This window comes from Neovison vison, chromosome 12, assembly GCF_020171115.1.
Source record: "Neovison vison isolate M4711 chromosome 12, ASM_NN_V1, whole genome shotgun sequence".
Taxonomy (NCBI): domain Eukaryota; kingdom Metazoa; phylum Chordata; class Mammalia; order Carnivora; family Mustelidae; genus Neogale; species Neogale vison.
This window is the reverse complement of record NC_058102.1, coordinates 51,140,635-51,164,835: the sequence shown is the minus strand read 5'-3', so window position 1 is coordinate 51,164,835 and position 24,201 is coordinate 51,140,635.

Sequence of the window (24,201 nt, the reverse complement as noted above, 5' to 3'; positions counted from 1 at the left end):
ACAGGATCAAAGGTCCATTCACCCATCGTTGCAAATTGCCAAGAAACACATTACAGGAACACCAAGTGTTGACGGTCAACAGAGGGGTCATAAAATAAATAGCACCGTTTGCCTCCTACTTATATTTTCTTACTTTGAAGGTGTTTGGCACACTTGTTTTCATTATTATTACAAAGGAATCTGCTATTCTGCTATCTTTAGATATAACTATTGGCTAGTTTCAGCTTTGGACTTCTAAATGGCAGGAAGCAATAGAAAAGACCCTATAAGAAAGTCACAGAGAAATCTCTCTTTCCCCTCCTTCTTTCTCTTTATCCACTCCTGTCTTTTCCTTTCTTCCCACCAGGAACAGAACTGTGTTTTGTTTCACTAAATCCAAGTTAACACTGTTTATAAGACGAATCAACATTTCAGGTATAATTAAGAAAAAAAAAAGTACTGTCAATTAAATGACACAAAACTTTTTTAAAACAGAATTTCCATTTTGTTCTTATTGCAAGAGTTCATTTAAGCTTATTGAAACCTAGATTTTCCTTTATTATGTATTGCTGTCTTGCAGACACAAAAAGAAAAATACACCCAAAATAAGTAGGTTAAGGTAATCCTGAAACAGTTTCATTCAGTGTTAATTCTCCTTACTAATTTTTCAATTCAGAATTTTTCTCCACACACAATATTGTTCTCTGTGCTATCAAAAATGTTGTTTTTGGAGCACGAGAGTTCTCCACTATTATCTCTGGATTTTCTTTCAAGTCACAGACACCCATTTCTGCAAATACTGGTAATTGCTTGATCTCACAAGATCAAAGGAAGGTTTTTCAGACAACAGCCAGAATTCATATTTCTTCCTCAGTTTATCTTGTAACAGTCTTTTGACTAAAATATTGAAAAGTTGCAATTATCCAGTCATGCTTCCAGAATGTCAATGAAGTTCAAGGTTACGGGAGCAAAAGCAAAAACAATTATGTTAGGACTTCCACCAGGCCAACAACGATTATACGATGCCATTATTGTACAATCTCAAAAATGTTAAAATGCAAGTACGTAAAGCGGGATGGGAAGGAGTGTATCCTAGAATTGATGATATAAAGTTTGTTTGCGATTTCCACTGCATTCAAAGCACAACGTATAGCTAAGGGGTTAGGCGTGGGAAGTCGTCTTCTGACCATTATTTACCCCAAGTCTGAGTTTTGGTGTCCTCTCATCGTATGTTCTCACAGTGTCCTGCAAAGGGCTTGGAAAGTATTTACACCCCAATGTCTTGAAGGGAACTGCTAAACCATCTATGGTCTCCAGGAGCTGTTTCATGTAACAAGAGCCTAACTTTATATCAGCAGACAGTTTTCATTTTATTTCTAACATTTCCAATTTATGGTGATTAATTTTTAAAGAAATAGATCCACTTTAGAAAGAATCAAGTTTTGGGGTGCTTGGGTGGCTTAGTCGGTAAGGTGTCTGCCTTCAGCTTAGGTCATGATCCCAAGGTCCTGAGATCAAGTCCCGAGTCAAGCTCCCTGCTCAGTGGGGAGTCTGTTTCTCCCTCTTCCTCTGCCACCCCTGCTGCTTGTGATCTCTCTCTCTGTGTCAAATAAATAAATAAAATCTTTTAAGGAAAAAAAAAGGAATCAAGTTTCTTTGTTCTTTTTTCCCACTCTAAAGTTTGAACACATCAGACTGTATTAGACTTCTGTGAACCCTAGCAGGGAATTTAAACCAGTTACCTGAAAATAAATAGGTGGGAACCTGCTTCTACCTTTAAACTGAAGTGAGACCAGTTCTTACGTTGACTTTACTGAGGTTATGTTAGAGGCGTTGTTTAGTTGGTTGTTCATATGGGAGCGTGAAATGAAACCCAAAAGTCAGTAAGTAGCACTATGGTAAAGTGTTTTATAGTTTAAAGGAAGAACAGTCCCCAAATTGGATAGATTTGTGTAGGATGGATGGAGGTAAGGGAAAACTATAAGAAGTGGAAGGAGGAGAAGGAGACCAGAAAGTGAAAAATATCTCCAAAGAGATAAAATATTTAAACAGTATTTCAAATACAAACAATTTCAAGCACACATTATATTTGGAATTGGTGTAAGGTAGTTTTATTTTTAAAAGACCCTAAATTTTTAGCACTACACTACTACACTGTGTTAAAACGATATTGCTCAAGTCTGCTCCATAAATCAGCATGAATTTTGGTCCAGAAGTCGATGACATCTTATTGTGGTCAACTGTTGTTTAATTGTATTATGTAAGACTTCCAAGTTCAAGACCGAGAATCTGAGCAAAGCCAAACAACAGAAAATGTTAGAACTCCTTATAGATAGGATATATCTTTAAATAATCTATAAATAGTTTTGTGAAGCCATTAAGTTTTCAGCTTTAAAATATGGAAATGCATCATCATAGTCCAAACATGTCAAAGGGGATGTTAACTGTAGCCACTTTAACTTCCCGTTCACTTCGTATTGACTTCATGTATGTCTCATTCATTAGAACTGAACACTTTTAAATGCAGCCAAAATTTTTTCTGTTTTGCATTTAACAAAATTTCAAATCTAAAACCTATGGGGTTGTTTCTTATTTTTTTCATCTAGGAAAACAAGTAGGAAACAAGATCTCTCTTCATCCTGTCTTTTCATTCTAAGAACCTATCGGCATGACACACCAAATGATGATAGTTTGATATATCATATTATCTCTTTATAAGACAATATGAACCATTTCATACTATCTCATTTTTGGTAGGAGTTTCCAGTCTTACTGTCATTTCTCAGGTTAACCGTTTTTTTCCCAAAGAGACCCTTCGGACAGTTACACATGGAAAAGGAAATAACAATATTAGGAGCTGTTTTTCTATTTCTGGAATAGTTTAAAGACCCTCATGTTTCAGCATTTTCTCTACAGTGGTTTTATACAAGAATTCTTAAGTGATACAAGCGAATCCTTAGCTCTGTTCAAGTTCTAGCTAATTCTAACGCTTATCCTTAGCTTGTTCAAATTCTCACAAACCCTATCTTAATGAAGAGCCCGCTGATGGAATGGGTAAGGGAGAGGGGTGTGTATTGTACCTGAGCTCCTGGAGTTGGCCAGGCCACCTAGGCCAAGGTGGAAAGAAGCAAAAGATAGAGGAGTCATAATGGCAACAAACTAAAGGTCTCTCGCTAATTGGAAGGACCCCCCCCTCCGTAGCTATTGGGCTCCCAACTTCCCCACCAACCTGTTCTCCAGCCATAACAAGGTCTCAGGTGATTCCTGAATTGTCCTAGGGAAATTATTTGCAGCTGCTAGAGTTAATTCTCTCCCTATGACTGTCACAGAAGTGTGATTGCTTTCCTTTCTTCAACTTTCCTGCACACACGTACATGCATACATGTACGTGAGCACACACATGCGCAAGGGTGTCCACACAGAGGCACGCACACACTCAGGGACTGATGGCCAATGAGCTGTAGTGAAGTCAGATTTAGGGTGCCTAACTTCCGCACCAGGATACACACTCCTCTTGCCTCCCCAGGAGCAGTTCTGGTTTCAACAGCCAGTTCCCCAATTCTCGCCCCCCACAGTTCTGTCCTTCTTTCTCTGGGGGACTCACAACAGTGAGAGAAGTTATAAAATCTTTTTATCTTCATCTTTTCAAGAGATAGCCCCGACAGGACAAGTATGATAAGGGCCAAGAAATACCTCAGTTTCTATGCTCACATGACCCAAGTGGGCATAGAATTCTAGGCCTGAGGGGCGCCTGGGTGGCTCAGTGGGTTAAGCCGCGCCTTCGGCTCAGGTCATGATCTCAGGGTCCTGGGATCGAGTCCCGCGTCGGGCTCTCTGCTCAGCGGGGAGCCTGCTTCCTCCTCTCTCTCTGCCTGCCTCTCCATCTACTTGTGATTTCTCTCTGTCAAATAAATAAATAAATAAAGAATTCTAGGCCTGAGAATCAGGAATGCAGAACATTAGCCTTTTTGATCTCTCTGTTCATGAGATGGAAGACTGTGTATCCCGCTAGCTAGAGGATTATGACAATGTCTAATGTCCACCCAGCACGCCAAGTTTCTCTCCAAAGCTACCAGCACTGTCTTATGGGGAATAGGATGAGGCATTTTGCCAGTACGTATGAAACATGTTCAGAACATAAACTCCTTCATCCATTGTTTCAGAAATCCTGAAGCCCTCTTGCCACTGAACACCATGGCTGCGAGGGTACACTGGTCTGAGGCAAAAGCATGCCTGTTACAAAAACGTCATGAACTTCACTGGCTGGAGGTTTCATGTTTTCTGTTGGCATGAGGTTCAGGAGAAGCTGGGAGGGGGCACACAATACTGGTTCATGCTGAGTCTCACCCTTACTTTCCCTGAAACACAGCTGAAACTGAGTTTTGCTCGATTTCCATCTGAAACCATAATTCACCTCAAATTCACTTGAAATGGCCCCCTACCTCTTTTAATTGAGGCAGGTTCACTTTGAGTTTTGTGATTTCCAGCAAACCTCTCAGTGAACTTGACCTGAATTTGAGGTTTTGATGCAAAGTTTGGAGTTTTCCTTCAGGAGCTTCACAAGATCCTTGGCTATCTCCGGCCGTGATCTGAAATCCCATCAGACTCACTTCAGACCATATGGAGTAAAGACAGAGACCTCCAGGGCTCTCACTCACTCGCCACACATTCATGCCAATGTTCCTGTATCCTCAGCAGACCTCCCTAGATTGCTACAGGGAATGTTTTTTTTCTTTTTCTTAAAGAGGAAAAAAAAAATAAAAGGAAAAGGAAAAGAAGACATTAGATATTAGTCTTAGCGGCTGCTAGAAATGAACTGGTCAAAAAGACTATCAATTCCTTGACACTCTGTTACATATGTGGAAGGATCGTTTCCAAAGTATTTGCTTTTACTACCCTACACAGACATGTCTGCTGCCCTTGAGTCCAGTAACCGCCCCCAAGGGTATACTGTATTAAGATCTTAAGCTATTATTCCAATTATATTGGTAACGTTGCAAGAAGGTTCATTATGTAATATCAATTAGAAAAGTTACAAAAATTCTAGCGGGTTCTTGAAAATACTTTTCTTGAACAGTGTAGTATTTGTAACAAGTGAGACCACATAAAGTTGTATATTTTAAAGTCTGGGACTTACACCGTTGATTTTCTCTGGGCTAGTTATTGTCCCAAGGTGAGAATCCATTTTCATTACCAGTTCTCATTTATGCTGAAATGAGTCTCATTTTTATGGTGAACTATATTTTGTTGCTGTATAGGTAATAGCAGACCATAAGATGAAATGGAGCAAACCCACATAAAATAGAGAAACTTCTTCATTTTGACAATGGGGAGAAATTCCCATTTCCCTTGTTGAATAATGCAAATGAAGAATTTTTCTCAGTTGATGGTACTCTGGGAGGCATCTGGTCGCAAAGTATTGGGTTTTTCCAGAGACCAGTGCTTTACGATTGATTTCCAAGTTATTTCTCAAATCCTCAGGAAACAGATTAGCTTTGCAGCATCGCTTTATTTATTCAAACATATCAGAAATCAAAGTGAGTTTGAACTGGGAAAATGTCTGAATTGAAGATTATTTGTAAAGAAATGCATCTGGATTCCTTTTAAGGATATATGGTCATTGAAACATAGCTAATAAAATTTCTAAGCCAAACCCTTTGAAGGAAACTCTTTCATGAATAGATGAGACAGCTGAGAATAAATTATAATCCGCAAGTCAATTGTTTCTAATAAGTGGGCTCTGAAAAATGTTTGTTTCTTTAATATTTGAGATTCTCCTTGAGTCCACTTTTCACTATTAATTTTCTGGGTACACTTTTTACTCATAGAGAATGGCAGACGTATGCTCCAATCCAACTTCTGAACCAGTGCGGCTTGTGGGAAACTGCGGACACTATCCAACCCGTAGGCTGCTGCCTTGCTGGCCAGTTCAACTCTCATGGCCCACCACGTGTTCTCTTCTGTTGCCCTCACATCCCAGACTAGTGATTGTACTTTCCCTCGACTACGTGTTCTCTGGACCTCAGTGGGCTTTTTTTCCCAACCCCAGATCCCCACCCAGCTTAAAACCTTCTCGTCCAACTTTCTTTCCTCTTGCCCAGAGTTCAGTGACCAGGAAGAATCCAGCCAATGATCTCTACCTCCATCCCTCTCTGTTTCCTCTGGCAGAATGCTGGCTGAGGAACTCAGTCGTTGCTCCCCAACCCAGCCCTGGTCTCCCAGGGAGTCTCTTCACCTTCACCACCCTCTTCTGTCAATCAGTCCCTCAGAGCACTGGGGACTTAGCGATCTCTGATCCCACCAGCCCTCTGCTCCCCCCCCCCATGGCCTCTAACACACAGCCCGTGTCCCCACCCTTCACCATGGGGGTTCCTGCTCCCTCTTGGTGAGCCTTACACTTCAACCCATCAGATGGTTTGCCGTTCGCCGAACAGCACTGTCGGCAGTTTGCCGAACAGCACACGCACTGTCGGTTCTCCAGGCCCTTTACATATTCTTATGCCATTCTCCCATTTTCTTCTCAAAATCCCATCTGTCCTTCAGAGTTGAAAAAAAAATATTGAACTTTCCTTGCAGGCCTGTCACAAAGGGAAGCACGAGCCAGATTTAGAAGGACAGGATCGTCCAGTGTTTTTCAACATGTGGGTGCCACATACATATACGCATCTTGTACTCCCAAAGCACTTGCCAGTTAACAAGAACATTCTCTCATTCCAGCTGCACCCCGAACTCATGAGATGTTCAGTATGGACAGGGGACAGATGAAGACTCTAGATCTGGGGACGCTGCGTGGGTTACCAAGCGTCCTCCAGCTGGCAGGCGACAGAAGCAAGTTTCACACTCAGACCTTGTGGCGACAACTCCCGGGTCTCCCCCAGCCGATCCCAGTGACCTCCATGCTCATGGGACGGCAACGTGGATGAAGTGATGGCTGTACCAGATGGGAAAAGAGGCAAGGCCATAAGGGTCATGGGAGGCTTCTGAGAAGGGCAGTGGCGTGATCAAAGCCCTGCTGCGGGAAGATTGATCTGGCGGTGCTGCATGGAGGGGATGGTTGCAGCAAGGCCTGGCTGGAAACCAGCAGGGCTTCGGACCTCCTGTGGCTTTGTTGATCCTCCTATAGTCTGGGCTGCTAGCCGGTTATTTACTTGTTTATTTACTCCCTTCCTATGAATACTCTGGCCCCAGCACAACTGGATTCAGGGTGGCTTTCACCAGCTTTATATTTCACAACCAGATGAATACAACAGCTAGGGCTTAGCTCCTCTGCGGGAGGTGAAGTCTTGAGCATCGAAAGCCTGTATCTTGCACCTTCAGACTACCCCTGTGCTTGACACGGGGCCACGCTGACTGCGGACATTTGGAAGCCAGGGAATGAATACAAGTGAATGAAAGGACAGCGAGGGATTGCCGCTGAAGATGGGGCGGGGAGGGGACGTGATTCCATCAGTTCACAACATTTGATGTTTCAAAATCATCTGTAACCACCATCAGGGTGAGGCTGAGCTATGTGATTTGACATGGTGAGAGGACTGTGACACTCTGTTTAGCAAATTGCAGAACATACACGTGTGTATATGGAAAAAAAAAAAAAAAACGAAACTGTGTGTTTGTGTGTGTGCGCGCACGCGCCGCATGGCTCACTAGAACTACGAACTACTAATTGCCTCTGGGAGAAGTAATGGGATTGGGAAAGAGTCAGTTAGACTTTCACATTCCAGTTTGTATCTGGAGTTTATATAATCCTGGGCCGTTTTGTGCGGATTGGAAGACATCCTTTACAATGAGTTTGCATGACTTTTGTGTGTCCAGAGAATTTGGTAATGCAAACCATGTCTAACTGAAGGCTAATACTGCAGTTTCACGTCGTCTAGTGCCTTAGCCAGGGTTTCAAAGAACCGTTTCGTCTCTCCCACATGCTGAATGTCTTCATTTAACTTAATCCTGGAGGTTCTTTTCAGTTTGTGATCAAACCCACCTCTGAGTCCGACTTCCTTCCCTGTGTTGCCTACCCCTCCCCCCAGAGGGCTAAAAAAGATGCCCCACACATGGTCTCCTGGTTTTCTTTTCTTGTCTTGCCTTTTCTAGGACTTTGAACGGACTGCTCTGATCCCTCCTGGTTTGACTCTCCTCCTGCTTTGGACCATCTACTTGCATCCTGCCCAGCTGCTTCCCACAACCTCACCAAGGGAGCACCACAATATTGTAAACACAGTTGAGAGTGCAAGAGGCATTAATAACAAAGCAGGACAAATGTCAAGCCTATCTGAGAGGTGGCCAGAGTCCTGAGGTCTTTGGGTACTGGTGGTAACCATGCTTTATGATTCAGCTGTGTAATGCATCGTCCTGACCAACTGCTTTTGACAGAGTTTCATTATTGTGATAAATAGCGTGGTTAAAAGAGCCAAGCATGGTTCCCGCTCAGGTTGCTCTGTCTTTATTATACCGGGACGCCCGCGGTTCCTAGAGGGGCTTACCGTCTGCTGTACTGACTCTCCAAGGAAAGCGCGTAGAGCCCTTAAAATGATGACATAGTGTGATTCGAGAAGATTTAAGCTCTTATTTATCAATTTCTATACAAGTAATCCCAACCGCTTGAAATGTACAAAGATTTTATTTCATGTTCTATTAAAATAGATCTGTAGCACTTCCTCTAATTTAATGATTCAGGTGCCTACAATATTAAAACATTGGAAGTCAGACATCTGTGTATGAGCTTATTGTTATTGTATATATATGTTACAAACATATCAAGTTGTTTGATGAAAACTTACGTCTCTGGATTTCATTTTACTTCGAGGAATGAAATTTGAAACAACTCTGAGATTATTTAAGTAGATTATTTAAAGCATAACATTGATTGTGCAACTTGTTCTTTTTTTTTTTTTTTTTTAATATTTAAAGGCCCATCAGTTGTTTGACCCTACAACCAGAGACTTTTGGTTTCTAACTTGGTCTGATACTCATTAGCTGTTCCTTCCTTATAAACAGAAGAAACAGATAGGGATGCCGAGAGAGGTCTAACTCCTTCCAAATCTGATGCTTCTCTTCCTTTCCCCACCCCCTCTCTTTCTCATATGGTGACCAGTTAACCTTTTTATGGGATTCCTAACTGTCAGTTAAGAGGGAAATTAAATTTTTAAATCTTCCCTTTTTGGACAATCTCAAGGGTTTGTAGAACTGTATGTGATAAGAGACCTTGTTTATCCTACAGGAATAACCTTAAGTCTTTGGAGCTTATTTCACATTTTGTTTTGTTTCCTTGATTAGTTGAAAACTTTCACAGGTCAAGCAGGCTGTTTAAAGAATGAAAGATCTAATTCCAGGGCAAAGCCCACTGTATTTATGAATGAATGGAAAGCTGATTGAGGAAAAGGGCAGGGTGTGTTTTTTTTGTTGTTAGCTTAAGTGGAGCTGATAAGCAAAGAAGTAAAAAACATTACGAATTCCCAGGTATAGATGCAGTGAACAGCATAGTTAATAATATAGTAACAGCTTTACATGGTGACAGATAGTAGCTAGATGTATTGTGGTGATTGCTTGGTAATGTATATAAATCCCAAATCACTATGTTGTTCACTGAAACTAATATAATACTGTATGTCAACTATAATTTAAAAAAATTTTTTTTTCAGATATGTTTCTCACCTTATATCAATATCTAGATTTCTTTCCCAAGATCAGATTTGTGTTTTGTTTTTTAAAACATATTTTAGTATACAAATTTCTTCCCTAGAAAAGCTTTCATAGATATGAATATAGTAACAGATCTGTTCAAATGTTGAACATTCACACTTAAGCTTAGTAAGATAGTCATCCGTCCTGTAACACATTCCTTAATGTTATACAATTCGTTCTTAGATGAATGATTTCTCTTTTACTAGATGTGTCATTATGTAAAATCTGAAGGTTCTAAGGGAGGTTAAGTTGCAAAACTGGAGAACTGACTTGCTGTAATATTCAATGAACCTCTGCTTTGTTTCCATTTTTAGTTTGGTTTTGGTTTTCTAAGAATTTACACATTTGTTTTTAGAAATTATTTCAAACTCCAATTAATTCTCAAAATGAAAGCTTAAACTATAGAATTGTTTTATAGTTTTAACTTGATTGTTTTTTCTCACCTAGAAAAGGGCAAGAATCTGCCCCCAACTAAGCCAAATTTATGGAAAAGCTTGAAAAAAAATGGTGAATGTTTTGTGTATGCATTGATGTCCAGAGCGTTATGACCTTTCCGGCCTTCAAGCTCTATAATATGAAATGTTCATGCCATTGTTCTAGAAATGCCAATCTTATTTTGCTCAGGCTCTTTTCATTCATTTTTTTTTTTTTAGATAAGACATGAGAAGTAATTTGCAAGGAAGTTGGGGTTGTGATAATGTACAGGGGTTCATGCTTTAGTGAGAGTTCAGAAACGGATTACAAATAAAAGCAGTTCAGTGTTCTCATCTGTAGAAATAGACAGGAAGTTCATGGTTTATGAAGGAAAGAAGCAACAACGTGCTTATCTTATAAGACAGTGAAGAACGGCAGGGGATTGAAAATATACACACATGAAAATGTTAAGACAGTTGTAAGAAGACAGCTTCAACAACAAATTTCATTAGGATTAAATGTGAGAGCCCATCGAACATTCTCCCTTTTGTGACTTGGTCCTTAAATTACAGAGCATCGTTCTCATAGACTTTGTATTTTAAGCTCATCTCTGCAGCTGACATGGAGTGATCCAAAATTAGCTCTTGGATTCATGTTACTTAGTCATAATCTCTTGGCTGCTTTCAGAATTTAGGAAAGATAAAGTTTGCGGTCACACACACACACACACCTCTAATACTTATATTTTCCAAAGTAACACTGATATTCAAATGTTCGTTCTTTCTTTCTTTCTTTTTTTTTTTTTTTGGATCCAGAGCTGCGGATTACACCTATTCCCAAAAGATCTGTTAAACCCTATAAAGTTTTCCAACCATCTCCGTCTTGTCTCTTAGCCTTTCAATCTGGTCCTCATATGTTAATTTTGGCCTTCCTCTAGTCAGGCTTCCTGTCATGGCATCCAGATAGAAAGAATAATACGGAAAAGTGGAAAGTTAAGAGATGAAAATGTCAACAGATAGGAAGGAATGGAAACGAAAGATTAAGGCAATTCCGTACTACAAAGGCAGAGAAAAAGAGGGAGAATCTGGGAAGGTTAATTATATTGGGCCTGTAAAACATTTGAGCTTTTCAGAGAAAGCTGGGAAATGAGGAACTGGTCAGCAAATGGAGAAAGAAGTTACAGTTCACCCTCAGAGACCGAGAAGCTCTACTGTGACTTGGGAATTCTGCCGAAGGACCAGCTGTGGATTTCATCTGCTCAGGAGCCCCAGGACACACTTCACCTCAGGACATTTCTTGGTTGTCTAAAAGCTTAGAGCTTGGGGCACCTGGGTGGCTCAATGGATTAAGCATCTGGCTCCTGATTTTGGCTCAGTCATGATCTCATGGTCCTGGGATCAAGCCCCACTCAGACTGGGCACTCAGTGGGGAGTCAGCTTGAGATTCTCTCTCCCTGTCCCTCTACCCCTCCCTCTGCTCAGCAACCCTCCCCCCCAAATAAATAAACAAATCTTTAAAAAAAAAAAAAAACTTGAAACTTAACAGAATGGTGACATGTGAATCCTCAAGGAAGATATTCCTCTTCTACCTAGGACTAGCCATCTGCATTGTAGGACCACGCTGCATTCCCCCAAAGCATCCTAAGTTCTCTTTTTTCAGCTGTGAGTGAGGATCTGAGGGTCCCAGGGAGAATGAGTGGCTCTTGGTTATGGAGTTTCTTCTGAGATCTTTCTGATGCTCCCAAGTTGATTCCAGATAGCCTGGTCTAAGTTTAGTAGGCTCATCATATATTGTTTGCTCACGGCAGACACAATTTCCACCCGTTATCCCAGCTTCATCAGTAAGAGCATATCTATCAGTCTCGGAAGACATGGATGAAAAATTCCAGTCATCTTAAAGTTTAGGCTCTGAGATCTCTAGGAGACCAAATGATCTATCAGCCTTTCTGAGTTTGAAGGAGTACAAGCCAGAATAGTTCACAAGTAACAGAGGACATCAGCAGTCTGAAATTTCCTTGAAGGCAGGGAAGTGAAGATGCTGTTCATAAGCTAGCTTAATTCCATGATCTCAACATACAAACACAACTAACATATCTGGCTATAGAAGGAAGGTAATACATTTAACTCTTAAGGCAAGTTTCTCAGATTTGGGAGACATGCATCTTATTTTGTGGAACTTTTCCGAAACGAGGATCTCTGAAACCCACCCCTGGAGTTCTGACTCATTGGGTCAGTATTGAATCACTGGGACCCACCACGGGAAATTCTGATGTTTAACTTTAAAAGTGAATTTGTTCCTTAAGGCTCTATCCATAGGGGTAGGTCTAGTATATTCATTTAGTTTCTCAAAAGAAAAAAATTAATCAAAATTTAAAAGCCTAGCAAGAAAAAGCAAGCATGAGCTTGATCCTTTCCAAAAAGTCAATCAATACAGCAATAAAAAAATGCAGAAAGTCACCACCCATAATATAAATTTGTAGGGAGTTTCTCTTAATGATTACCTTTTTAAAACATGATGAAACGTGATGGAAGTACATCATGGTATCAGTTGGTCATGACAACTTGTGAGATAGGAACTATTATAGCAGTTGAAGAAAATGAGGTTCAGAAAGTTTATCTAGTCAGGCCAAACTAGTAGGTGACTAGTCTTATGAAAATGCAAATAAATTATAGGAATACAGGAAAAAATGACAAAGGAAAAATCCATTATTGAAATAATACCTTAATGAAATACACCTGGACGTGTTTTATTTCTATGTAGTTCTTCATAATGAACAACCAGAAGGATGCTCAAGTCCTGCTTTCTTCCTCAGCTAGTCAAGAAATTTCTAAACATTGAGTAGGTATTTGAAATATAGTCTTGAAGGAATAATGCATTGCTTAGTGGCTTGTTACTATTCAGTAACATCATGTTCAAGAAAGTTTTCAGGGGGCACCTGGGTGGCTCAGTGGGTTAAGCCTCTGCCTTTGGCTCAGGTCATGATCCCAGGGATCCTGGGATCAAGCCCCGCATTGAGCTGTCTGCTCAGCGGGAAGCCTGCTTCCTCCTCTCTCTCTCTCTCTCTCTGCCTGTCTCTCTGCCTACTTGTGATCTCTGTCTGTCAAATAAATAAACAAAATCTTAAAAAAAAAAAAAGAAAGAAAGTTTTCAGGTACTAATGTCCATCCCTCCCAGTGCCCCGGAAGTCTCATTCCTTTGTCTTGAATCTTTCAGTATCTCCCAACTCCAGGATCTAAAGGTATCACTTAGATCACTGAACGTTAGCAATCCTGAACTTTGCTTCCCAGGATCAAAAAGCCAATTTCTTTAATATTTTTGATTAATGTAATTTAAATTTCTATTTCTGGTAGCTCTCTCTTCTGAAGTACTTCAAATTCTCCTATCGTTCTTTAAAATATGGGGGCAAATTTGACTTTTGGTCTAATGGTAACAACCTCATGCCACAGTTTCTCCAAGGCTATTAATAACTACAGGTGCTAAGCTGTTCTCTCCAAAACTATACCGTTTCAGTGATGTCTCTGAATTTTCTTCCTTCTTTTACTAGGAAACATATTTTTAGTTAAATTAGTGCCCAGAAAAAGAATACCCAGACAGTGTACGTGGTGATGCTTGCACATCTCCTCTGGTTGCAGGAAATTTTAACAAGTTTTACTATTGTACTTTATTCGTTATAAAAAACATAGGTCTTCACTTTATTATCATATTTATATTGTTCTTCAAGAACCAAAATTTCTTTAGTTTGTTCCTTCCTCTTTTCCAATTCTTCACCCCTACCCCAAATCCAGCTCACCATAGAAGATTCCAGTTTGTGAGAGAAAGTGAAATGCCAGCTAAATTATTTGTCTTTTCACCTACTTCTGTGATATGTAACACCTTACTTAAGTTATTAAGACTTACATTTTTAAACAGTTTCCTTGTCGATGAGGTTTTACTTGGAATGTAAAGGATTGAGTTGCTGTGTTTCTTTTTTATCAGCAAAATGCTTATTAATCATTTTGATCTCAGATATACATGGCTTTATTAAAACTCAAAATCATTACATACAGCATTGAATAAACTACACAGAGCATTTTTTGATAAAATGAAAAATAAATTACAATTTATTTTTCTTCCTTAGGTGAGACATATTTTTCTAAGTTTTGACTTACAAGATTATGTCCCTTGTTGTTTTGGTTTGGTTTGGTTTGGTTTTTTGCTCACATCCATAATAATAGGCGAAATTGCTTTTAATAGATAGGACACAAGCAGTTTAAATTCTCTCCTGGTCTAAGGATTCAACAACCCTTAAGACATCTTTAAAAATCAGGGGCACCTGGGTGGCTCAGTGGGTTAAGCCGCTGCCTTCGGCTCAGGTCATGATCTCAGGGTCCTGGGATTGAGCCCCACATCGGGCTCTCTGCTCAGCAGGGACCCTGCTTCCTCCTCTCTCTCTGCCTGCCTCTCTGCCTGCTTGTGATCTCTGTCTGTCAAATAAATAAATAATAAAAAAAATCTTTAAAAAAAAAAAAAGACATCTTTAAAAATCAAAAAGTATGATTCAAGTCCACTTTGAGTTAGCATTTTTTTCTCTGTGGGTAACATTTGCTACTGAAAAAAATCTTGACAGTGTATATACCGAGTAGAATGATCAATAATCGTGTTCATAATGTTAATGCAACTGTACAGTTAAATGACGGAGACAATTAGTTCACACCATTTTGGTTTATTTATTTAGCAGTGAGCATTGTTTAACACGTCAGTCCCGAGAAACAAAAACAGCCATGAAGAGGCTTAACATTACTAATAAAACAATCAGTATCAAAATATTTTATGGAACAATTTGTCTGTGTTCATATACTAATCTGTCAAGTCTATGATTTGCTTATTATGTGAATTAACTCCGTAATCGCTCCGAGATTGGATTCAGTGACACCGTTTAACTGCCCCGAAGTCGGGGGCTTTTACTGGGCATTTTAAGGAAAGGAGCTGTCAGGCTAATCCGAGGACATTTGAGGAAAGCCAATAAACTGTCACAACCTCGCAACAAGTTAGGTTGCTTGTGGTTTGGGAGAGATTTTAACACACTTCTCTCCTACTCTCCACTTCCACTCCAGCCCCGCCCTCTTCTATTTTTTTTTTTTAAACCATATTAATTTTAAATGCTAATGTCAGCTCCAAACTCGCCCGTAATTGGTGAAAGTCGAATCGCCCGGCCCGAGCTGTGGCTGAGCCGTACACTTGCCGGGCAGGGAGAGGGGACGTCCGCCCGGAGGGAGAAATTTAAAAACCCTTCGCTCCGCCCCAGGAGCGAGCCTTAGCGCGCCGCAGACGCCGGAGCCCACACCATCTAGGGGACACCCATGGTGGGCTCCCGGAAGGCGACTTCGGGGTGCAGCCACCTCTGTCTTGGGCACTGAGGACGCGTCCGCACGCTCCCGGCGCTGCCCTCGGGATGCAGATGTTTGCTCCCCCGGGGGTCAGTTTTCGCGCCCCAGCCGGCGGGGGTCCCGGGCAGTGGGCCGGCCACTGGCTGCAGGAGGCCTGCAGTGGCCGAGCCCAGGGCGCGGGGAGGGGGGATGTGGGGTCTAGGGGGCGGCCCAGGCCGTTCCCGCGGCGCGTCCCGATTCCCGGCGGCAGCGAGGACGCGGGGACCCAGACGCGCAGCGGAGCCAGTCCCGGGAACAGTGCGCGGGATCTCCCTGAGCCTCAGCTCGGTCTGGCACTGGGTGGGATAGAGAGGGGGCCGCGGCAGGCTGCTAACTGCGACTCCGCAGGAGAGGGAGAAAGAAACACAAAAGCCTTAATTTAAAAGCGCAAGAGCGGAGCAGTGGGTCATTCGGGACACCTAAGGAATATGAATGAACTGCAGCTTCCACCCACCCACAAACAACATTATGTATACGTGCTTGCGGGTTAGCTTGTCAGACTTTCCTTTATAAATTCTGTCTCCCCCACCTCAACCCTTCCCCCTTCCCTCCCACCCCCATCCCCAGTGACAAGGATTCAGCCAGTAGATTTAAAACAAAGAAATAAACCCCAAAAATATTTTATAGCAGATTTCTATTTAGTTTTTCTTTTTAATTATCCCTGGTAGGAAAATCACAAATGGCACACCATACAAATTGGTGTTTAAACCGAATCTTCTAGGAATGTGTTCCAAACTCTGTCAATTCCATCATTCCAGACAAATAAGTCTAGAAATTTTGGAAAGTGAATTTAAGGATGGAGATAATTTTGGAAAGGAACAGAAAGGACTTCCTGAGACACACCCATTTACTTATCAGAAACTTTATGGCTGATCATATCTGGAGAACAAAGCAATGCAAAGACTGTCACATGCTCCTTACATCTTGGTATCCTGTCTGGGCAAATGTCCAGAGTTTGACACTGCAGAGAAAGAGACAGCAGATTCCCAAGAGTAAATAACACATGCAAAGAAACCTTTCAAAGAACATCATTCAGGGACGCCTGGGTGGCTCAGTTGGTTGAGCAGCTGCCTTTGGCTCAGGTCATGATCCCAGCGTCCTGGGATTGAGTCCCGCATCGGGCTCCTTGCTCAGCAGGGAGCCTGCTTCTCCCTCTGCCTCTGCCTGCCATTCTGTCTGCCTGTGCTCTGTCTCCCTCTCTGACAAATAAATAAAAAATCTTTAAAAAAAAAAAAAAAAAAAAAGAACATCATTCAGTTAGTGAGTGAGTAAGTGAATGACTTATTTTTCATTCAGTGAATATTTGAACAAACTTCTGGTAGGAAGGGCAGGAAAGAATTGGAAAAGGAGTAGACTATGAATAAATTCAGGGCTCCCACCCTCACAGATCAGCCAGACTGGTGAGAGGAGACACGAAGAAAGTTGAAACAATCCAAAGGTAGAAAGTATAAATGCCTCAAGATAGGATCTAAATAAAGTCCTGGGAATTCTGTGGAGGTGGGATTCCTCCCAGCTGAAGGATTGCCCATTATTAAGCTGACTCTAGAAGAACTTCATCTCTGTCTTGGGATCCACGTGAAGTGAAGGAATTCTCTAGAGGTCATTTCCCCATTAGAGGGTGATTGATATGGATTTAGCATACCGCCTCTTCTAGAACCTTCAGTATGTTTCCTTCCATGAGCTTTAAATCATTACTCTCTTCCTTTTTAAGTTTCTTAAGCACTCATTTTTGGGGTCAATTCCTCTAAATTGAGTCTGAGCTGAGGTGACACAATCAAAGGGAGTTAAAAGTTATGAGCTAAGTATGTTGTACTTATTACTTCTTTCTAAAAAGGACGTGGGTGGTCCATGACTAAAAACATCCCATTCCAAATAAATTGGTAAAATCAAAATAGGAAACCAAAAAAGAAAAGAAGTGGAAACTTGAAATAAGGCAACCCTAAGAGTTAACATGATTAGTGAGATCAAGCTTCAGATTTGGCTCTGAGCTTCTTAGCACTCAAGGTAAAGACAGAAAAATCCTGACACCAATCTTGCTGTTGAGAAGTGCAAAGAATGCCTATATATATATTTTTTAATTTTTAAAAGGATTTCATTTATTTATTTGAGAGAGACAGAGGCAGAGGGAGAAACAGGTTCCTCATGGAGCAGAGAACCTGATGCAGGACTCCATCCCAGGACCCTGGGATCAGGACCAGAGCTGACGGCAGACACCTATCCCAAGGAGCCACCCAGGCGTCCCGAGAATGCCCTTTTTCAAATGAAACTAAATTATAAAAGAAATACACCATGCAGACTATCCTAAAGGGCAGAGAGGGATGTAACAGATAAGAGAACTTTCATAGAAGAAGAAAAGGGGGATGTCACAGCTCTGTTTTCTGTAATAACCTCCCATAAAAATAAAGACCTGGGTAAAGATGAGTCTTTGCAGACTAAACTAATATAATTCAGTGTTTGGGGGTTCACCCTGAACACTAAGTAATATATCCACTAGGAAGTCTTCTCTACATAGCATTCCTCTCAGTTGGAGCCAAATAATTTAAAATTAAGATTATTCTCTTTGGCAGGAGCCCAGAGTGTTGGTATTACTTTGGACCATAGAGTACAGATTACGGGGTTTGGATAACAACTGAGCAAATGCTAAGTTTGTCATCCATCTACTAAAGGGGTAGAAGCAAATCCGTGTATTCACACCAGTGAAGACCACCCGAGTTTTCCTCATAGGAGGCTGTGGGGCATCTCGAGGGTGAGCCAAAATTTTCCTTAGGAAGTTGCTTTGAATGTGCTCCAACGCTTGAACAAATGTTTAATTGAGTCCCTAGAGCTCCACACTGTTTTGGCATGGAAAATATTTCAAAGCTGGTGTTTCCTAATCACCCACAGTGGCTGGAGGAAAACATCAGTGGGACTGCCCAACCGCTCTGACCAAGGGACAAAGCTTTCTGATAGAACTCCAGGATGAGTTCCTTGCAAAATGAACCTGAATGAATTAGAATAGCTCCGGAACGCAATGACTTTAATTTCATCAAAGCAAAGCCATTCTTTTGGACAGCTGTTAGATACTGTAACTAGCTTTTTTTGTTTTGTTTTGTTTTGGGCTTTTTGTTTGTTTGTTTGTTTTTGAGGCCACTTTTGGTTCGCGATAATAAAACAATGTCATCAGACCAGAAGAGGATATTTATCTTTCTATTTACTATGTCAGGGGGGCTTTTAAACAAGAAAGGAGCTCATCCTGTTTTATGTTCCTCAAAGGATTGTTATCTGATCCATTAGGAGACTGTTTCTGCTTGTCTTGATCCTTATAGGAGCCGTTGGAATGGAGAATTTTTTTTATTGCGGTAAAATATACTGAACATAAAATTTACCATTTAACTGTGTTTAAGTGCATAGCTCAGTGGTATTAAGTACATTCATGTTGTTGTGCCATATCTCCATCCATCTCCAGACATTTTTCATCTTCTTCAACTGAAATTCTGGTTTATTCTTTAACCCCCAGCCTCTGGCCACCACCATTCTACTTTCTCTATGAATCTGACTATTTTAGGTAGCTCATAGAAGTGGAATCATACAGTATTTGTCCTGCCATGACTGACTTTTTTCACTTAGCATAATGTATTCAAGGAGAATTTTTAAAAAAGAATATTATTAACCAAGAATCTATGTTGAAATCATGCACGGTGCTGCATAACCAGTTCCTATCCACATAATGAAGAGTTGGTGAAACTTGCAAGCTGTCTTAATTGTTCTAGGCAGGTTTCTCTCCAAAGCAATAGACAACATGTCATTGAACATTAAGAGAGAGTAGCTATGTCTGTAACCTACTGACTCCTTGGGTAAAACGTCAGGCTGAAAGCCTCAGAGATTAAAAAAAAAGAAGAAGAAGAAAAACTTTGAGGGAAATGATGCAAAAATATTGTTGGGTTTACAATTTGTGAGATTCAGGATTTACTGATAGATCAATACGAGTGTAAACAGACAGGATCCTACCAGACGGGTTCTTTGAAAGAAATGATTCGGTAATGATGGCACCCACTGATTGAGTCCTCGTTAGGACAGACCAGAAGTCACTTCCGATAGTGTTGCAGTGATAGTGCTTCAATGATCTATTGTTGTGAGCAAATATATCTCTCAAGCCCAACAGCTTAAAACAACCATTTTACTGGACTTTAGGGGACAGGTCAGCCAGGCGGTTCTCTCGTAGGGCTTCTCATGTGGTTGCCCTGAGATGTCAGGTGGGACATGCAACACGAGCAGATAGTTGATACTGGCTTTTGGTTAGGAGCTCAGCCAGGGCTGTCAACAGAGTGACTACACGTGGCCTCTTCCGCATCTCAGGGTACTCAGACTTCTTGCACAGCAACTGGTTTAACCTAGAGCACACATTCTAGGAGGGTCAGGGAGAAGCTTCATGATTTTTTTATGATTTAGCTTTGGAAGTTTTAGAGCATCACTTCTGCCATACTCTATTGGTCAAAATAAAGTTGTCCAGATTTGCATGGAGCAAATACACACTCCACCTCTCAATGGGAAGAGTGAAAGGATTTTGTGGCAATTTTTAAAATAACTGCTACCTGCGGCAAAACATGTTAACACAGTTATAATCAGGGTTAATCTGTCTTGCTGTGACAGGAGGATCTTCTAGGACCAAACCCAAGAGGTATCAAGAATCTACAAAATTTTATATAGCTGTTCTGTGACTTTAATAACACTTTCTCCTTTTTCCTGTCTTTAAAAAAGAAAAAAAATGTGATGGCCGCAGCTCCAGCATCCATCATGGACCATGAGGCAGTTGTGGGAATGGAAGTTACTTAATATGACTGTTGGAACAGAAAGGTAAAATGAGTAATTGATGGTTATGGAGCCCCATCCCTGACCTGGACTACCTTTGCAAGAGGGAAAAAAAAAAAAGAGTTCTGTCTTGTGTTAACAAGTTATTCTTGGTCTCTGGGAGCTGAAAGGAATTCCTAAATGCTACACCTTCCAAATGCTCTAAGTAGCCAATTAAGTTAGGAGTCTAGAGAGACTTGGGAAAAGCTAAGCTAAAGATTAGGAAGGTAAAGAAATAGTCATTTGCAATGAAAATTTATCCATTTCAACAGCAAAATGGACTCTTAAGTACTTAAGCTATCATCCAATAGTTACTCATTGAGTACTCACTGTGTGGATAAAAGGTAAGTGAAAAATTACAATTATGCAAAAATAGAAATATGTGTAATTTACTGTGGTCGGACAGCTAATGAAGCAATTCATTAAGGCTGATGGAAGAGTGAAGTTTCAAGATGGAGTGACATTTGGGTTGGGTCTTGAAAGATGAGTAGGAATTTACAAGGTGAGTAAGAAAGAAGTGGAAGAACATTCCTGACAGATGAGATAGCGTATGCTAAAGCATGGAGGTGTGAAATGGGCCAGTGTGTTGTAAGCCTGAATAGTCTGGTGTTTCTGGAAAATACAGTTTTGAAGAGCTTGGATCCTTGAAGTCAGTCCAAGCCAGATTTGAATCCCAGCTCTGCTACTTGGTAGCTGGGTGGCCTTGGGCAATGGCTATTCAACATGAGACTGGCCCTCATGATGGAGATTGAGGGTTCCCCTGAAAAGAGAAAAGCAGATGTGGGTTTTTGAAAATCACTCTGATGGCAGCTTAGAGGATGGATGAAGGCAGGTGCCAGTGAGGTCAGAGAGACAAGTTAGGACACAAGAAACATTTACTGAGCGCCTATTATGTCCACACATTGAGACACTGAAGATCCAGCAATGAACAAGAGCAAAATTTCTGCCTTTGTGTTTATGGGAATACAGATAATAAGCAATAAAGCACATACATCTATAATGTAAGTGCTGAAAAAATTGAGTAGAAAGTGAAAGGGTTGACTGTGATTTTGTGTAGGCTGATTAAAATGGGCATCTCAGGGGCACCTGGGTGGCTCAGTAGTTAGGCTTCTGCCTTCGGTTGGTTTGGAGCCACTACAGGCTCCCTGCTTGGCGGGAAGCCTGCTTCTCCCTCTCCCACTTCCTCTGCTTGTGTTCCCACACACTCTCTCTAGCTCTGTCAAATAAATAAAATCTTTGAAAAAAAAAAAAAAGAGGGCATGTCAGAAAGGGGACATTGCGTGGAGAACTGAATGTGTAAGGATAAATACATCATCCTAAGGGAAGGATATGCTTCCCATGTTTGAGGAACAGCAAGAAGATCAATTCGCCCAGAATAGAGCTGTAGGGGACCCAGTGTGGTAAAGCTGATGGGAAACTGGGAGGTCCTGACTAACTGGAGGGGAAGTGGGAAGTAAAGGAAAAGATGGAGCTTACCACTTTGATGGGGTTTTATGATCCGCTGGATATGGGCCATGAGGAGAGGGAAGGAATCTCCTGTGATTGCCAGATTTCTGGATTGGGCAAATTTGTCGCAGTGTCAGTGATGGAAAGAGGGAATACAGGAAGGGCACCACACAATGAAGTGGGTTTGGGACCTTTTTAGTTTGTGTGCCGATGGAAATCCCAGTAGTGATGCCTTCTAGACCTGTGTGTGTGTGTGTCTGTGTGTGTGATATCACACACACACATAATATGTATACACATACATACTACATATATATTACAGGAGGAAGATGTGGCCCTGAGACATTAATAATTTACCGAGATATTCATCTGCAGAGTTTAGTCATTCCCTCATTCATTCATTCAACTAATATTTTTTGAGAGCCAAATCCTAAACTAGACCTTGGGCATATAAAACAGACATAAACCCTGACTACCTGAAGCCTACAAAAAGCACATAAACAACAAAATAACATATAATTACAACTTGCAACATGATACAAAGGAAACAAACAGCTTGTGGAGAGAGTATAGAATGTCTCAGGAGAAAGGCTCCCTGAGGTGACCGTCAAGTGGACACCTAAAGGCTAACCTCTGCAGAGTGTGAGGAAGAGCCTGTGTGAAGACTTGACAGGGAAGCCACGGAAGGTAAAGGGGAAGAAGGCACCCACGATGAATTTGGAAAAGTAAGCAGAGGCTAGGTCATACAAGTCTGATAGGTCATTAACAAGAGTATGAACATTTGTAAGAAAAGCAGTGACAGGATACAGCACATGGTTTTTCTTATTAAAAACAAAACAAAACAAAACAAACCATCTTGTGTGTTTCCAGGCATGGGAGAGAGACTGGGGGGAGACAGGGAAGGAGAGATGACAAGGAGGTAAGGGCAAGGAGAAGCCACAGTACCCAAGGCTATTGCAGCAATCCTAGGGAAAAATACAGCTTGGCTTAGGGTAGGACACGAAAGATAAAATTGGGATTTTTAAGATATATTTTGGAAGTAGAATGATTAGGATTTGGTGATGGATTAGGTATGGGGAGTAAAGAGGACAGAATTTTTTAAATGACTGATAGGTTTCTGCCTTCTTAGTTAGGTGCTAATGGAATTAATTATGTTGATTTTTATGTTGATTTTTAATTATATTGTATTTAACTAACCAATCTTAGTTGTATTTAACTAACAATATGAATTCAATAGAGCTGGTAAGGTAAAGAACACAAGTAAAGCTTTTATTTCAAGTCACATGCCCCATACAAGGTATAGGATTATTTGTTATTAATCCAACTACCTATTGAATAAAAAAAAGTAACAGCTCTCCCCTCCCCAAAGTGATCTGTCCCTAAATTTGCCAAATGATAAAAGAGAATTTAATTTAAAAAAGTGGAAGGCACCTGACCAATTAAAGAAATGAGTATGCAGTCTAATTTCAAATATTCAAGAATTATCATTTCATAAATACTGTTAACACAATTCCTTTTTAATTTTAATGCCCATTTGCTATAGTACAACGAATTTGACAACTTTGTTAAGGTATGCTTACTGCTGCAAATCAAGCATATTTCATTAAACAAAGACATCGTGAAATAAACACTAAAAGGATCAACTGTCTTCAGGAGCAGAGAAAAGAAATCAGCTTTAAGTTCCCTGTAAAATAAAAGAGTGATAAGGACATGCTGCTCTCAACCAAAGGAACAAAGCAATTTTGTTGTGTAGTTAGTATTCTCATCTTCCAGAATTTAGAGGTAGATGGATGAGAGGAAAAAGGGAATTTAGTTCATATTTGGAACCTGAACCATCTTTAGTTCAAATTTGAAATTTTAAAAAAGACCTAAAAGGAGGCGCTTCTCCACAATAAGACTTGCAGTCAAAAGCACCTTATTGGGCTGCAATACACTGTAATAAAATAATAATAATAAAAACACATCTTTACATGCCGCTCTAAGAACACAGATTTGAGCTCTGACTCTGGAACAGAGACCAGAGGTCTCTAGAAATGCCTATTTTTAAAAAGGGATTTTATTCATTTATTTGAGACAAAGAGTATGAGGGGGGCAGAGGCAGAGGAAGAGGGAGAAGCAGATTCCCCACTGAGCAGGGAGCCCCATACTGCCACCAGGCTCCCTGAGACCACGATTTGAGCAGAAGGCAGATACTTAACTGATAGAGCCACTCAGGCACCCTAGGAATGCCTGTGGAGTTTGAAGAAAACTGAAGATAATTTCCAAGCGTCTTCTACTATCTATTTTGTTATCTTTCCTCCTTTCAATGTGTGCGTCTTTTTGTTTTTCCCGCTCAAAAATTTCCTGTGCAGTATTTCCTCTATTTCAAAAGTGTTCGTAGCCACTAAATCTTAGGAATGCCAAACTGCCTTGCCGCCCAAGGTTCTACCTTGAACAAAGAGAACTTTCAAAG